General features: G+C 41.2%; 1 long non-coding RNA gene across 9 annotated transcripts in view; it reads left to right on the forward strand.

Moving 5' to 3' along the window:
- Positions 1 to 16,744, forward strand: part of LOC128853124 (uncharacterized) — a 69,284-nt gene that overhangs the window by 22,639 nt on the left and 29,901 nt on the right. For 6 of the 9 annotated variants that reach the window (XR_008451408.1, XR_008451416.1, XR_008451409.1 and 3 more), the window contains 4 exons: positions 8,782 to 8,934; positions 12,371 to 12,498; positions 12,595 to 12,760; positions 13,082 to 13,242. This is a non-coding gene — a long non-coding RNA (uncharacterized LOC128853124). The remainder of the gene's footprint in view (positions 1 to 8,781; positions 8,935 to 12,370; positions 12,499 to 12,594; positions 12,761 to 13,081; positions 13,243 to 16,744) is intronic. The other 3 variants (XR_008451411.1, XR_008451410.1, XR_008451415.1) reach the window with 3 other exon arrangements.

The following is a 16,744-nucleotide window of genomic DNA, read 5'->3' on the forward strand; positions in this document are numbered from 1 at the left end:
CCCCGGTGATGGCAACGTGTTAAAGACAAACTGCCTCTGTCTAAAACACCTTCAGTATCAGAAGTTTCATTCCTTGGAGCAAGAGAGAAGGAGAGAGGATGAAGGGGGGATAATTATGCAATGACAGTATTTTTTCAGTTTTCTTTATCATTATTTACAAAAGAGGGAAATATTATTACTCTGCTGATGCAGTGCAAAGAAAAACTGCCAAAATGTTGCTGTTAGATGCACAATACACCGAATGCATGAAGACATGAGAGTAGAGGTCCTTTGCTGGGTTGTCGCAGACAGCCAGTGAATACAGTGATAGGTCAAACCATTTCTTGCAGAGGACTTACGGGATTACCTATATGTCTTTGTCAGGCTTTCCCATCAGTGATTGAGTGCATGGGCACAGGGTGAGAGGGGTTGTTTGGCAGGAACATGGGATAAGCCAGACACAGCACTACAGAAAGCTGCTGTACTTGCTATGCTCTCCTCACCATGACAGTCCTTTCTGTGTCCCCTGACTGCTCACAGCTCTATCTCTCAACAGGACAACTTGCAGAGACCTGCATGGAAGTGCCAGTCAGCCTGAGGCATGCAGGGGCTGGCATTGATTTATTAAACGCCTTTCCTAATTGTATGCCATTAGAGGAGTTTTAACCAATCCTGGGAAAGGGCATTTGTTTGGCTGTTGAAGTCATAAAAATTAAGTGACATTTGAATTACAGCTTTGCTGCTTTCATTTTTAAAGAGGGGCCTGTGAACATGTTTGCGTTTGGTTTTCCCACTCAAGATGCTTGTCTACCCCGTGTGTCATCTTGCAGAGCTAGAAACCAGAGTCTTTCCTGATGCTGTCACTGGTTCCAGTATCTCCAGTGACTACACAATGCGCTGGACGCTGCCTGCTCCTTTCAGATTTGTCAGTGCAATTTGCATATGGTTAATATTTGTGCCTCATTGTCATAAAACTTGATTATTATTGGCCTTTATTAACTTCTTTTGTGTAGGTCATTACCTTGCTTTATGGAGGTGTTCAAAATGTGCAGAACTCGATCTAGATGCTTTGATTGCGTGCATAAAACTTGTAGGAGATACTGTAATAAAGCTTACTGAGCAGCTAGTAAATGTCCTCCTGTTCTGAAGGAACTGGATGTGCTTCGTGTTTCCTGATGAGCAATTCATCAGCTTTAAGGAAGAATTTTCCATTAATCAGAGAGTATCTCAACTGCAGTGTGCCCTGTATGTCTATGGGTTAGTAAAGGAGCAAGTGTCATTTCCTTGTGAGCCTATGTCTGCTGCCAGCCGTGCTGGGAATCTCCCACTACTGCCTCTTGCCATCAATGATTTCTTCTGTTACATACTGTCTAATGTTTCACATTTTCTCTTTTAACAAACAAGAAAATATAAAAGTGACAAAAATTTAGTACTGAAAACACTTCTGGTTTACTGCTGACGATATTTCTGTCTTTAAAAGGAAAAAACAAAAAAAGACCTCTTGTGCTTGTTGGAATGAGAATGCAATTTAGGAAAACATGAAGCAGCACAAGGGAAAACTTTTCTGCCAGATGCAATATATCCACGCAAACAGACCTTTGTTTTTGGCCATGCAACTTTAGTGATCCCTTATGGCTGCTGAGGGTCTAGGATGAGGAAGAATTGGACTGAACAAGATTAAACAGTCTTCTAACCCTCCCCTGCTACTGATCTTGAGAAAAAGCTATATGATCTGTAGTTTATCTTCCAGACATGGAGGTTCCTAGTGACTTATTTCCAGTTTGCATTTTCTTTACTAGTGTCAGGAATGAACGTTGTGCAATTAATTCATTTACCAATCACATTTAGTAAAGGGAGATTGTCTGATCTGAATTACAGAGAGAAAAGCCGGGCAGATTAATGCCTTTTCTCAACTGAAGCAGAAGCAGTGATCAGAGCTGGCTGAATGAGCCACAAAATGAATTGCCATCATTTCTGCACGCAAAAGTGGCTTCTGTTGTGTTTGGGATCATGTTATTCAATGTCCACGAACTAGTCAGGCACACTGGCAAAGCTGGGACATTTCAGAACATCAGCCCATGTGATAATTCATGCCAGCCTGCCAATATCCAACTTTTTTATTGACCTTTATAATTTCAGAGGAGGAGAAGGAGTGGCTTGGTGTTTTCATCCCACTCTCCATCAGTGCTCAGCCATTATGGGAGAAAATCATGATGGAGCCAAGGGATTTAATTCATAGATCACACGCGTGCAGTAGAGAAACATCCACCTGCAGGGAAAGCCTGCATCTGCCCCCCAGCCAGGGGGCTGAGCCCCAGCGCTCCCCAGGGAGGGCATCACCCGTGTGCTCTGAGCCTGAGCGTGGGGTAGCAGGAGGGGAGCCCAAACTCTCTGTGTCGACAGTGCTGTACCCAAAATCGAGGGCTCCAACAGGAGATGTTTGATGCGCAAATTGAGCCAGGCACAGTCCTAGAAAGGGGCATTGCTGGAGGTAGTAGAGTAGCCATGAGCCAGGCAGAGCGTGCCTTACCTTGCATCCCACTGCATATGGGAAGGGGCTGTCACACTGCCGAACTCGCCTGCCCAGTGCCCTGCTGGGGATCGGGATAAGGACCTGGGGCAGAAGTAGAAAGTAGAAGGGACAGGCTTTCTGCTGCTGAGTATTTAGGGGATGCAAACTGAAGAACTTGAGTTCTTGGTGAGATGAGAAAGTGCATTCAAAAAGGTCAGTGGGGTGCATGCTGCCTGCTGGTTATCGGCTCCTGACAGCACCTCGGTGGAAAGATCTGGAATGCCTGCTCTTGGTTCAACGGGGGCTCTGGAGTAGTGATGTTCTCCCGAATGCAACAGGGGAAAATGGATCCATCCAGGAGAGCAAAAGCTGGACTAGGCAGAGTCAGTGGCTTCCCTGCCATGGGTGACAGCGTTCAACTTCTGCCCAAGAGCTGTATTGTCTCTTGGGAGAGACACAGAGGGAAGAGGAGCAGCCGAGCTGATCCACTTCACTGTTGTCTCCTTTTTACTCCTGAACAGGCTTACTACATTTAGAGCTCACAAAAGCCTGCCCAAGCCGAGTAGACTGCAGGAAAGCAGCTCCTTGCCAGCTCCCTGCCAGCAGCTGGGCAGGCAGCAGCCCCCGTGGGCCACCACTGCCTCTCCCCGGGGGAGACACCGCCAGTCCAACTGCTCGTGGTGCCAAGTTTTGTTGTGTACTTTTGTGCAAGTGAGTTACCCGCTGAGAACACGGAACTGCAGAGCTAATCTCTGCTGTTAATTTGCCATTAAAGTTTATTTTCAGCAAATTATTCATAAAATCCATAGTGCAGCTGTTCCGTATTAATCTCTTTCTTCTTACAAATCTTTGGCAAGAGGCAGTTTCTATCTCTCTTTTTTTTTTTCTCGTTGCAGAGCTGTGTACAAGAGGCAGGAGTCTGAGTTGAGCGCTTGGGGCAGGGGGCTGTCTGTGGAGATGCTTTTTACCTAGCCAGGAATGTGCAGAGGAGGTGAGGAAGGGAAAATCCCTTCTCTCAGTGATAACTTGAGATCTCCCTGCCCCCCATGCTAGGACAGGACAGGAAGGTTTGCCGAAGCATGGACACACTGGCCTGCTCAGAGGCTTGGAGAGAGACGACTTGGTCCAAATTATCCTGCCATGCTCATTGCTAACAGCTGTAAAGACCATTCATGGCCCATCTAATTTCCTTCGCTAATGAACAAAAGGAAGAAAATACTGAATATTTCCTCAAAAATCAGATTAATGCTGTGTTGGTCATTGCACCAGAGAGGCCTGGGCTCTTGTTTTGTTGGGTGACAGTGTAAAGCTGGAATTTAGTTTAAAATTTCTTCAAAATCACCATTTTGGGTAGCTAAAACATCACCCACTCCCAGGTAGTGCGGAAACTTTCTGCAATAGAGCTGTGCGGTCCCAGCTGCTCCCAGTGGAGTATGTCCCTTGTCAGTGGGGCTCAGTTTGTCAGTAAACTTTGTTCCTATGGATTACAAAGCTCTGACAAAGACACAGCACAGTGCTATGATACAGGCGTCAGGATTGCATTCCCTGGATAACGTTCCTCTAACGCATAGACCTCAATGTCTCAAACACCAGCTATCAGCATAGCTTAGGGGCTGGCTAACGGGACATATCTGGCAGACACATCCCTACCGCAGAGACATTCTGTGCAGAGACTGCAGGGTTTGGTTTTATGTGATGTCATTGGCCTCGGAGAGTTTTGCGGTGTCACCAGTAGAAGGTTTGTTATTTCTAGTAGCAAACAATTCAGGAACATTTTAAACCAGTAGTCCTGATGGATATTAATGGAAAGGGTCGCATATGCACTGATAGTGAGATACAGTCTATGGGTTAGGAGGGTTTTGAAGCTTTGTAATGAATTTCTGGTGAGCACTTTTCTAGCTCTGGTGCAAATTCTTCCCCGAGAGCACCATGATGTTGCAATGGCTCGTTGATGTTGTAGTCTTGAAAACAAGTTCTCTTTACGTAGAACCCTTAAATATTAAACGATTTACTTGAATAACTAGTAACTATTATTGATATTAATTTTTAAATATTTGTATTAAAGAATAATGTTAATTAATATTTATATAAATATTTATTAATTTTAATTTTTTTAATTAGCTATTGGCTGTTATTGAATATTGTTAGCTGCCATTTGAATTATCTATTAATTTTTAAATATTAGCACACAAAAAAATTAGTGCCTTTGAATAAACACAAAGCCCAATTGTGATGCAAAGTCACTTTGTCCATGTCCTTTTAAACAGATGGTTTACAATTGCTGTCTCCTTTCTCAAGCCAGTTACACAGAAACATGTCTGCACTACTGTGGTCTTTTTCAAAAAGTAATTTATTTTCCTGGCCAGTTCTATTTTCCCTTGTTAACAGGCTCTGAAATAGTCCATAGCAGGAGAATGGGCATTCAGTCAAAGCAGAGACTGTGGGAAATCTTGAATGTGTAAGCTGGTAAATATAGCATATCTCAAGATGGAGAGTTTAAGACAAACAAGAATTTGAAAATACATATGGCATCATTTTTCCTACAAATTTAAGATGGAACTCTTCTGACCCATCCATCCAGTGTGTCATACTAATAGATGTAGCACTATGTTGGCAGTATTGAAACTGAAGGGGGAGTATATGTCTTACTAGAAAATGTATCTTCGTAGAAATTAGTTTTTCCATTATACTTTTTTTTATTTTTTTTTTAAATCAGCTGGTCTGGAGCATTCAATTTACATTCACCTTCTTCAGTAGCTTGAAAGCCATCATGTATTTCAAAAGGAGTAGGACAGAAACTCTTGAAAGGTCCTTGATTCGGAAAACAGAGGTGGGTTTTGATTTCTCTTGCCTCATTTGGCTGGGAAGGCACTGCCATAAATGGTAAGTTGTTTTGGTTTTTTTTTTACAGTAGCTCTGAAAAAGATGCACAAAGAAAAGAGAATAGAAAGAGAAGCAGATAAAGATGTAGTGGGGCAAGGTGACACCTTGAAAAGAGACATCATAAAAGACATCCTAATTGGGGAAAGGACTAAGTTAGGAATGTGTAATGTAAAAGAAGAGGAAAAAGTGATACTAGAGAGGAAAACATCAACACAGGAAGACAGAGATGTGGCCAGTGTTTTGAGAGGAAACCCTGGCTTCACCCTAGTTTGTGGAAAATTTTCTGTTGAATTTTATTGAGTCAACATTTCTGCCTTTTAGCTTGTGGTGCCACATTTTTTATCATGATGCTTTTTCCTAAGCATAACTTGTGTTAGTTAGTAATACACCTCCATAACCTGAGATCATGCAACAGTCTTTAATATTAGTTTTTCTTCCAATCCTTCTGTTCAAAAGTTTGGTCTTTGTATCTGAACCACCCACATATTATTGGATTCGTGGGCTCTAAGTAGACTTCATTACTACCCGTGTAGGCTTGTGTGAGTATCTACAGAAGGGGAAAAGCTCACCTGCTTATTGCCATCTGGCTCTGTGCTTGATATGGAGCTGAGGAGCGTGATTGGTAAGCATAACCTGGAATAGCAGTGCTCTGAATATTTTCTTAACTTAGATCTGTTTGAAAGCTCAGAAAACCCAACAGATGTCAGTTTTGCTAAAGCTCATGAAAAAATGTGGTTCAGGTACAGTTTTATGCAATATGTCTCTACAAATGTTAGTCAAATGAAATGAATTCCTTAATTAGAGTCAGTAATAGAAACTTAAAAAAAAAAAAAGAAGTCCAATTTGAGCCATTGCAGAAGAAAGAATCTTCAAAAAGTTTAGAAATGTTGAGTTCCTCCTGCAGCTTTAGTCATATCATATGTCACTATTTTTTATTCATCTTGTTATTCTGAAGCAAAAGGCTCCTGGGCCTCAAAGGCTGTAAGCAAGGAAAGACCAGCTGGGGGGAAAGGGAGCTCTCTAGAATATCTATAAGAAGATGGAATTCTCTGACTTCCAGGTGGTTGTGGAGAATTGGTTTCACTGAAAAATGTTTACCTATTGGTTGCACTGGCATTGCAGGACTTTTGTTATCTTGGGATGTGTCCTTGGCAAAGAGCTCAGTGTCTCTGGAGCAGTGACACTTGCTGAGAGTGACAGACTTTAGGGTGGACTGGAACAGTTTGTGTTGGGTGCTCTTATCTGAGTGACCCCAGAAAGACCAGAGTTCATATTACACCCAGTGCTGAGGTTTCTCTAATGGAAATTCTTTGATCTAATTTGAATGTCATTCACATTTCCAAAAATACGGAGTCCCTTGTCACACTACCAGATATGTAAGCAGGGTTATCAAGATAAACAATATATGGTAAATTAATTTTTCCTGCTGAAACTGCCAGGTCCTGTACAGCACAGGCAGTGCAAGCAGAAACTCCTCGGTACTTTCAAAAATCTTGTGAACCTGCAGCCCTGGCGTTGTACCCAGTTGCCACACAGCCCGACAGACATGCTGGGATGAGGTGCAATCCGTGTTCATCTAAAGATGCTGCAAGAACCTTATGCAATATGATGTCTGGAGACATATTTTATTTGGAAAACACTTGTTTCCTGAAAAAATGTATTTTTTTCCCTGAACTGCAAATAGCCTTGGCAGGCAACTGCACAAAGTTTGGGAGAACCGCTTTATCAACCCACTACATCTGACTTGGATCAGGGGTTTATGTGAAAATCCAGCATCCAAATTGCTGCCTCAGTCATGAAGCTTTGTGTTTCTCTAGAGAGATGTAGTGTGTTTTGTGAAAAGATCTCCTGAAAGCACTTCTGTGTCATCTTGATGAGGAACGGGAAACCTTTGTAATCTCAGAAGATGCACAGACTATCATCAGACCCCACTGAGGGTAGAGGAGCTCCCCTGTTGGATCTTATCAACGAGCACAGCAAGAGCACACCCTTTCTTTAGGCAAGCGGAGTCTTTCCTAAGCTGTCCTTTTCTCTAAGTCAGAGCAGAGCTGAATTTCTTCACTTAGAATTTCCTCTTGACACAAGTTTATCCTGATGTAAGGGCTAATTGATAGCTTGCAGGGCACTTGTGTTTTCCAGGCTGCTGGTTTTGCTCTAAGCACAAATTTACTCAGTGATGAGAATATTTTGACAACTCTGCCTATCTGTGCTCAGGAACTGCAGTTTGGTGTGAATTTTCTGGGTGTGTTGACCCAGTTTTAAAGCCTAAAATGAGCATGCTCTAGATTAATTTGGAAATACTGTAGTTGGCAAAAAACCCCAAAGAAACAGGGTAAATAAGCAGAAGTACAGTGTGTTCTGCACCAGAACTTTCAGGAGAGGTTTTGCTTAACTGGCAGAGGAGAGTTTTTTGTCCTTACGTGTTCTCCAGGAGGTATTGTTAAAAAATGATGTGATTTGGCTTACAGAAATGTGTCATTCTAACTTGCTTGCATGTCCACATGACCACATCTCTTCAGCAAATCACTGTCGAGCCATAAACACGCAAAACCGAATATGTCAAATCAAACAGAATTAGTTTTGAAGAGAAGGCGCATGTTGCTGCATTATTCCTTTGCCTTCCTGGATCTATTAACTGTCTCATTTAGAATTCTCTCTCATTCATATTTGTGGTGTTTGTTTTTATGTGCTTCTCAAAGCTTATTTTTAGGCTCATTCTTTAGGAATAAAGCAAGTCTTTCTGTTTTTATGTGTCATTATGTAAGCAGAGCTAGGAAGACTGTGCTTGTTTTCTTTAGATGGTAAGACAAATTATTTTCTTCCAAAATATTATGCTCTGGGGACTATGATTGCGAGAAGCATGAGAGAACATTAGAATACATTACCAGAGCTCTGTCCAATACATATATGTATGTTTGTTGTGTCCAGAGCAAGGTTTTAAATAGAAATGTTCAACTCATGTTGCTACAAACTCTCCTAATGGTGTCTTTGTATTATCTACAGAGTCACAAAAAAGATCACGTGCTGCAAGACACTTAATTCTGGTGCATGTTTTGAATGTCGAAAGGCATTTATACTGATTATACACAAACATAGAAAAGAAGCTCTGTGCTTCTCCCTTTTATTTTTGTGATCCAAAATCTGGCTTTATAAAAAAGTGCATTTGCATAATAGAGGAATAGTACCACTTTACTTCACCATTACCTAGGTGAAATTAGCTGGGTTGCTAAGCCATCAAAATGCAGCTAAAAGGAAAACAATGTTGATCCCAGCTTTTTACCTTATGCTCTCATAGAGCAGCCCCTTGTGCTTTGTTCTTGGCTGCATTTTTTGTCGTCTTATTGAGGAGCACAAAATTATGATATTGCTGTTAAATGTGAATTCACCTTGGCCGCTTTTTATTCCAGTAGCTGGTGGGAAGCTGGCATGGATACTCGTTCACAGTTCTTCCCCAGAGGCTTCTTGACTGGGGCAGAATGAAGAATAATAACAAGAAACGGAGCTACCACACAACTGGATGTCCTGTCTATACGAATGGAACTGATTACTGGCTGAAGCAGGTAATTAGGATGCTGAACACAGCTCAGAAAGATAACATCTTGGCAACTAGTTTAATTTTAAAATAAAACCTCATCCAGAGTATGTTCTGTATGCAAAGGAACTGTGCTATTTGCATTTGCTCAAGCCAAAATATCAAATTTGGATCAGACTCCCCTTGCATTGAGATAAGAAGTGTGGGATTTCACATTTGGACTTCCAGGCTGAGCTTGTTTTGATAAGGCTCCAGCAGCAATTTCACTTCTTGAATAAAGGCATCAGAAATTGCTTACCAGGGGGTTGCAGTATGGTGAATAGCTTCTTATGACTTCTAACTTTGGCTTGATGGGTTTCCTGTTCATCCTGTTATCTTTCATAATGGAAGGGAGAGTCTAAGATGACAAAAACAGCAAGGAAAAAAATTGTGTTGGCTGCAGAGAACAACGTTGTTCATAAGCAGATTACTGAGTCATGAGCATGTTTTGAATGTGATTACAAGCAGAGAGACAGAATTAGTCTTTGATTTCCATAAAAAATTAATGAGGGAGACAGACAGGGACAGACAAATTGAAGAGTTCACTTGGTTAATTTTCTAGCCAGCAGCTATTGTAAATGTTCCTCTTATTTAGCAAAGAAAGATACTAAATCTAATATTGGTGATGATGGCCAAGAAAAACTACCCGTGTGCTAGAGGTTTACCTAGGGGCAGGCTGTTAGGAAATTAAAAAAGCAACATCGTGCTCATTTTGGGACATTTTGATGCATCTTCCACAAAGTGCAGTCAATTAAGATCTACTCTGGAAATTACGTTTAGCTGCTGTGCTCCCGTGTGATAGTTCTGCCTCTCTTAAAAATAGAGAGCCAGTTTTGTTTTGGAAGTATATTTTTTAAGTTACACCCTGTTAGAGATGGGATGAGATGGGATGAGACCATCGTTAATGCTACAGATACAACAAGTGCAAGATCTCTAGGTTATCATTTTAATTCTTTTATTAATGGCTGCAGGGCAGCTTATAATTGAAATGAACAATCCTAGCAGTGGGTCTCTGAAGCACAGGAGTGCGGTGCGCACTCTTTTCCATGGATTCTGTTTCGAACCTACCAAGGCCCAGTTACGGAGTTTAACTAATATTTAACTACACTTTGCATCAGCCATGCCCCCTCAGCTTTCATTCAAGGCACTGATATTGCCACCATTTAGCAGAAATATCTACCATTCTAGATAATTTGTGAGGAGCAGAGAGTTCTGACTCTGTCATGTACAAAATGGAGTTAGCTTTGATTTGCATAAAATATCAATGAACATTTTTGCAGAGATCTCTTTTCCAGATCTAATATCCTGTATTTAGAATATTTACAGATGTTTAAATGATGAGCTGATGATTTCAGTCCCTATTTAAGTGCAACTTGCAATAGAACAGTGGAAACTATGCTTTTAAAAGGAATAATTGCCCTCTCTATAGAAAACTTTTTTTCCCATGGATAATGACTACAAAAGTTGTATTTCTAAATTGTTTTCAACTATTTTTATTTTTATTTTTTATTTTTATTTTTATTTTTATTTTTATTTTTATTTTTATTTTTATTTTTATTTTTATTTTTATTTTTATTTTTATTTTATTTTTTTAATTTTGCAAAATGCTGGCTTTTCAGTGGGAGGCATTAAGACCATTGCAAAACTTGTCATGGAAACGGGGATATGTGGCTGGATGTATCCAACAGATACTTTTTCTGTATAATAACATTAATGAAACTACAGCTTTAGGATGCAAATATTTAGTACAAGGCTATTAATGTGGTCTAGTTGATTACATAAATGTAATATAGAAAAAGTTGTGTCCTCTGTGTGTTAAGGTGAATATCTTCCTGTAGTAAACAATATACTATTTCTTTAGACATGTTACAGAATTATTGGCAGTTAAGTCACATGTTTAGTTTCTGCTTTTATATTGCCTGTTATGATAGTGTCTGCATCAACATATTTGTGCTACAGAAGTTCTGTGAATAATTCATGTCTTTATTTAAATAACTGTGGATTTATTTCCAATTGGCATGGAAAGATCCTTTATTTTCTGTGTCGTTGTGCACAGTTGTCGTACTAGTCTCTTATTTCAAAATGTTTGTGATTCACTCAGAACACATTAGTAACTCAAATTACAGGAAACTTAGCCTGAAATTTAATTAGATGATCAACAACCATAGTTCTGCGCTTTCTTAATATGAAATATCTTTGCAGACAGTTTGCAAGACATTGTCTCTGCACCTGAATCCATTATTCTCGAAACAATATGGCAAAACATTAGAAAATCCTGTTGTTCCACCTTTGTTGAATAACAGTGGTCAATGAGGGTCATTATGGATGTGTAACCCATCTTGGTGAAGCAGCAAGGAATGTAACTGTCTCAGTGGCTCTCCTACTTCTGCAACCCTTGCTCTCGTTGGGTTGGTCAGCATTTGGCCACAGTATCCCTCATGGTGAGTGGTAGTGGGGTATATATTTTGTTCTCTATGAAAACTAAGCTTATATAGTCTTCAAATCTACTCTGTCCTCCTGCTCCTAAGAGAATGTCCCAAACACCTTCTTTTAGCTTAGGACAGGGCTGCTATTCCATCAGGTCTGTGGCAAACCGTGCCACGTGTTTCTGTTTTCCGGAGGGTTCTCCTATGTTACTTTGAGCATTCAGGCACGCTGGCTGAAGCAGCCTATGTCACTTTGCCAAATACAGGTAAAAGAATGTCTTTTGGTAGTCTTTGAGAAAATTCGGAAGTCATTGAGCAGAACTTGAAGAATCCTGTAAAGAACCATAAAAAACCCCCAAAACTCCAAAAATAAACTCCAGATAAATGCCAACCATGAAAAAATAAACTCCAAAAAATAAACTCCAAGGTCAGCAAGCGTGGCCTGGATACAGAAAGAAATCACTTAGTTATGTCGAGAGAAATAAAAGGGGTGAATTAAAACAATGAAATGTAGGAGCCAGCCCCTGCCACATAAAACACTTTACAGCTGGAATGTGGACTGCACATATTCAAGTAATTTATTGCTGAGGTATAATAAAAAAACCTCCCACAGACAAAGACAACACAGGACAAGTGAGAGCAGAACAGAAGCACAGGTAGGAAAAGGCAGCTCAGCCCAGACAACTATGAAGCAATGCAGATACTCAGCCAAAAAATCACAAGGAACGCGTGGCTGGATATCATATTGCAAAGCCCAAAAAGAGCCCTCCAAAAATTGTGAAACCTGCTGGCCAGCTTTTGAATAAGCAAATGGTTTTTCCTGTTTATTTAGTTTTCCTGTTTCCAGGGGAAAATCAACACAATGTGTAGGACTTTACCCAACTTTCTTTTCAGGATTCATGTTCATAGCAGCGTTGCATAGTTTTCTCTACAGGTTTTTCTGGAATTTTTCTTTAAGACTCTTTGTCCATAATAAACTGTAAACTTTCCCTTCATCAGCAGGAGTCATCATCAAGCCCATAAAGCTTCTTTTCTTTGTGCCTTATCTGTTACTTTAACATCTCCTTTGTGTGAGGAGAAGCACAGACGAGCACAGAAATGATGAATTCTATGCAGACTATGTAAATGTGAGTAGCAGCTGCATATGACCATCATTTTACATAAATTTTTGTTTGCTAGGTGGAACTGAGTTTGTGGTTGTGATATTTTTGCTTTTCTCAAAGGTGTGTTGGTCTCAGAGCCCCAAATAGGCACCATCTTACTGACCATGCAGCTCATAATTTATATGACCTTCTGTGCATCCCGTCCTCATGGTGCAAAGCAATCTGTGCCACTCAGGAGACAAATGCTGCATCTAAGCAGCAAATCTGTCTGGACATAACTTTCCAGGTAAACATTGTATTCAGCTAATGAGGAAAATAGTTTTCAGTAATGTTATATAATTCTTACCTTGTGCCTAAGTTGTTATTTGTGTTAGGCGGGATTTTGCTAAGATTGACTTTGGAGAAGTGTGCATAAAATAGTTTGGGTACTTAGGTAGAGGTTGTCTGAAAATACTAGACTTTAGAGATGGATTTTAATCAGTGGGCTAAGCCCAGAACTTGAGCTGGAGTGTTTGCAACATGAGCATGGCTCTGTTTTATGAAATGCTTCTTATGGATACAAGTGCTTCTGACAAACTTTGTCTCTGATGGGATTACTCTCATCCAGATCTCAAGCCCAACTCACTGCTATGTGGAAGACTAAAACCTGGATCTTGCTCTGAGTGGACCTGAAACCTGCCAAGATCAGGATGTCAGAAGGGAGCCATTCCTCCAATTGGCTTTTGAGATCATCCCTCCAACTGGTGTGCACCTTAAGCTGTAAAGAAAGTAAGTATGGTAACAAGGTGATGGTGTCTCTCAGTGGATGACTCTGACCTCTAAATTTATTGATTTATGGTGTACAATCTGTCTGCTTCTTATCTCCTAGGAATATTATGACATCTCTTCCTCTTCTAAAATGCTTACCCTAAAATATGTCAAATGGTCTAACCCTCTGTTATATAAGCCATCAACCTTCCTTGTTTAGAAAAAGAACATCAGTGTCCCTTGTTTGTCTAACAAAGGTTAAGTTTAACGTTCAGGACACAGTATAAAGAACATCTGTTTATTCAGATTTCTAGCCTAGGGGCTGAGAAGCACAGTTCATATTTAGGATCTCTAGCTGACATTTGTTAACTTAGTTTGCATACATTTCAATGTGGTTTTTTTGTACCCAGAGGCAGTTGTTTAGAGTATAATGTGATAAGATATAAATATATATGTGGACAAATTATTATTCCTCCATGTTATCCCTGCTGGAGTATGAAGGAGAAAATTAGTTTTGGAGATCTTAAAATCATCAGAGGTCACCAAGAAAGGAATGTGGAGCTGGACATGCTGGAATTTAGCAGCATATGAGGCAGGCAAAGAGAAGGGAAGCAGTAAACCTGACCGGTTTTAGCCTTTTATCCATTCCCCCATGACAGCAGCTGCATCCTGCAGCAATAACGTCCTGTGTGCTAGAGCATGAAGGAGTTCAAATGACTGTGAATGAGGGCTCTTATCAGGCCCAAACCTTTCCTACTGGTGTGGCCAGATTTGAACCATGTCCATGTCAAATATAACCACACCAGCATCATGTCATACACTGACACCAGTGTTTTGGACAGAGAACATCGCTACCACGTGTGCACAGGCTGCATTTCTTCTTTAGGGGGGGGAACACCTCATCCCCACAAGGTGGCTGAGTCCTGGGTCACTCCGTGAGATCCCTCTGTCCCATCCTTGCTGCATGTGGTTCCTCATCTGCCAACAAAATGTAGCAATGAAGTCTGCAAATAAATGTGTGTTTGTAAGGAAAACGTATTTCCAGTAGAAATTCTTCTAAAAATAATTAGGAACATTTTTATTTTTGCTGCAATCGTATAGATATTCTCTTACTGACATCTAAGTACGGGGCCAAATGTGAGCTGATGACATCTCATTAAAGCCAACAGAATAAAAATTCAAATGCACATCTTCCTGTAAGTGTTTATCTAGCAGCAGGAGCCGATTAACTTGTGTGACAATGTTATCTGCCAGTGACTGTGTTTCTATACCAAATTGAACACAGATACATTTAAACATAGAGGATTCTGAGTGTTTCTGATGATCGAGATATCCAATAACCTTCTTAAAGGATGAGCACTGTAAGGAAGTAAGTAAAATATTCAAATACACTTCTTTATTGTTAGCATTATTGCACTACAGGAGCAAAATGGGGGCTTATAAATGCAAGGTGCTGTGTTATAGACGGCTTGGAGAGAAATGAATGTGTGTGTATGTATTTATGCACAGAAAAGTACTCAGCCTACACTATCTCTTTCCTGAAGCACTTCACTTTTCTGTAGTAGCACTCCCCAAAGATGAAAGGAACCTATTTCTGTGTCTGTTTTCAGATGTTTTCCTTCCACTCAGTTCTCTTCATTTTCAGGGCTCATTCCATCGGCTCAGACAGCCCCTTACTCCCCATATGCTGCAAAGTGCACAATGTACCTGCAGCCCTCCACCTCCTGCTTGCACTTCCCTGCACTTTCTCCATAACATCTTCCCCAGCAGCACAGGGGCTCCATTAACTTTAGGTCATGCCCCAACTGGCCATTCTTGTATTCTCCACTTCCTTGTAGGCAAATCCATCAGTGTTTCCACCACTGAAATTGGAGCACACTTATGATCTTCTACAACATTCTTCTAGGAGGAATCTCAAAAATGGGAAAATCTCTTATATCTTCTTATGATAGAGTGAGCCCTTAAAACCCCAATCCATTTGCAAAGATGCTTCCAATTTCCACACCAACATGCTGTTGGAAAAGTCATCTGGGTCTTGTTTCTGATCTTTTTAAGGGACATTTGATCCATGGAGATATTTCTCTTGAATCAGTAGATAAAGATGTATTGCAAGATGTGCTCTGAGCCTTTTATCACAGCTGTCAAAAGCTTCTGTGCCTCTTGCCTGCAGATCGAGAAAGATGTCAGTATTCCTAGCCCAGCTGGCTGGGGAGCAGGGCTGGGTTGGGGATCTGAGCACACACACTGCTTCTCAGCTCCTGCTGTTGCTTGTCATCTTGGCTGGTCTGTGCAGTCTGCAGTTAACTACCCTCGGCTGTGCTTGGTGGGAGCTGTTGCTGTTGTTCATAAGTGTTCTGGGAATCTCTCAGGCATCTCAACCCTTTGGGTTTCTTCCCCATTCTCCAAAAAGCAACCAGAGAGCCAGAATGCAAGTAGATAGTACACCTTACTGGGCTGCATTTTTAAGATGCACGTTAAAACACGCGGCCCACAAGGCTGGTGAGGCCATCTGGTGATCCACAGCTGAGCTTTTCAGGACCCACACTGCCAGGCTCAATCTACAAGAGCAGCCTGCCTTCCCCTCATCTTATAACTTCTGATAAACATTCCCACCTTTGCAAGAAAGTAGTTTGCCAGCCTAATTTGTGAGGTTACCAAAACTAAGAAGGTCTTGTGCCTTGCTGGTCATGGGCAAGCAAGAGCAAACACATTCCTTCATGACCTGGTACAGAAGTATATAAAATCACCACCCCTGGGGATGGAGTATTTTTGTCCTGTATTATGTACAGGTTCATAGGAAAAGCCAAGTTATTGCTGGAAACCGCATTCCAACTTGAAGATGTTGTCTGCAGCAGAGGTGTCTGTCCGCCAGCACTAGATGCTTAGGAAAAAAAACCAGAATGGAAATACTCATGCCAGTGTGACAGGGATGGAAATGTTCACCTGAGAAGCTATTTGACTGCCTTTATATACTTGGCCCTACAGGAGGCATCTGCAGGTAAGTATCACCTCTGTGGTGGGTACTCTGCTGCGGGAGTGGAGTTGGCTCCAGCTCTGGAGGCTACTGCTCCAAATGGTGTGGCAGAGCATGACCTTTCAGTGCTGCAGGTACCTTAGCAATCCAGGGCATGGTCATGGTACTTGGCACTGCCCCGCTGCTCCTACTGCCCTGGGGGATTGTGGCCCCTCTCTACTGCCATCTCGCAATCCTCTGTGATAGTCAGGAGTGAGTCAGGGGCACTATCTTTGCTCTCTCTTATGGCTCAGAGGGACCTCTGCTTTCCAGGGCAGAAAATCTGCCTTCTTGGTCTTTGATTTCACAGCACACGTCTTTGTGGGAGAGTTTAAAAAATGCACATCTGAGACAATGTACTCATTCAGGCAGTATGTGTTACATACAGAAAGTCGATGTACCACTGCCTTCAGGGTCCCGTGGCCCTTGAGGTGTATTTCATCAACTCTGTACACATTTCAGTATCACTCAATAGGGTGAAAGCTTATCATCATTAATTATGAAGGTTTT

This window comes from Cuculus canorus, chromosome 10, assembly GCF_017976375.1.
Source record: "Cuculus canorus isolate bCucCan1 chromosome 10, bCucCan1.pri, whole genome shotgun sequence".
In the NCBI taxonomy this organism is placed as follows: Eukaryota; Metazoa; Chordata; class Aves; order Cuculiformes; family Cuculidae; genus Cuculus; species Cuculus canorus.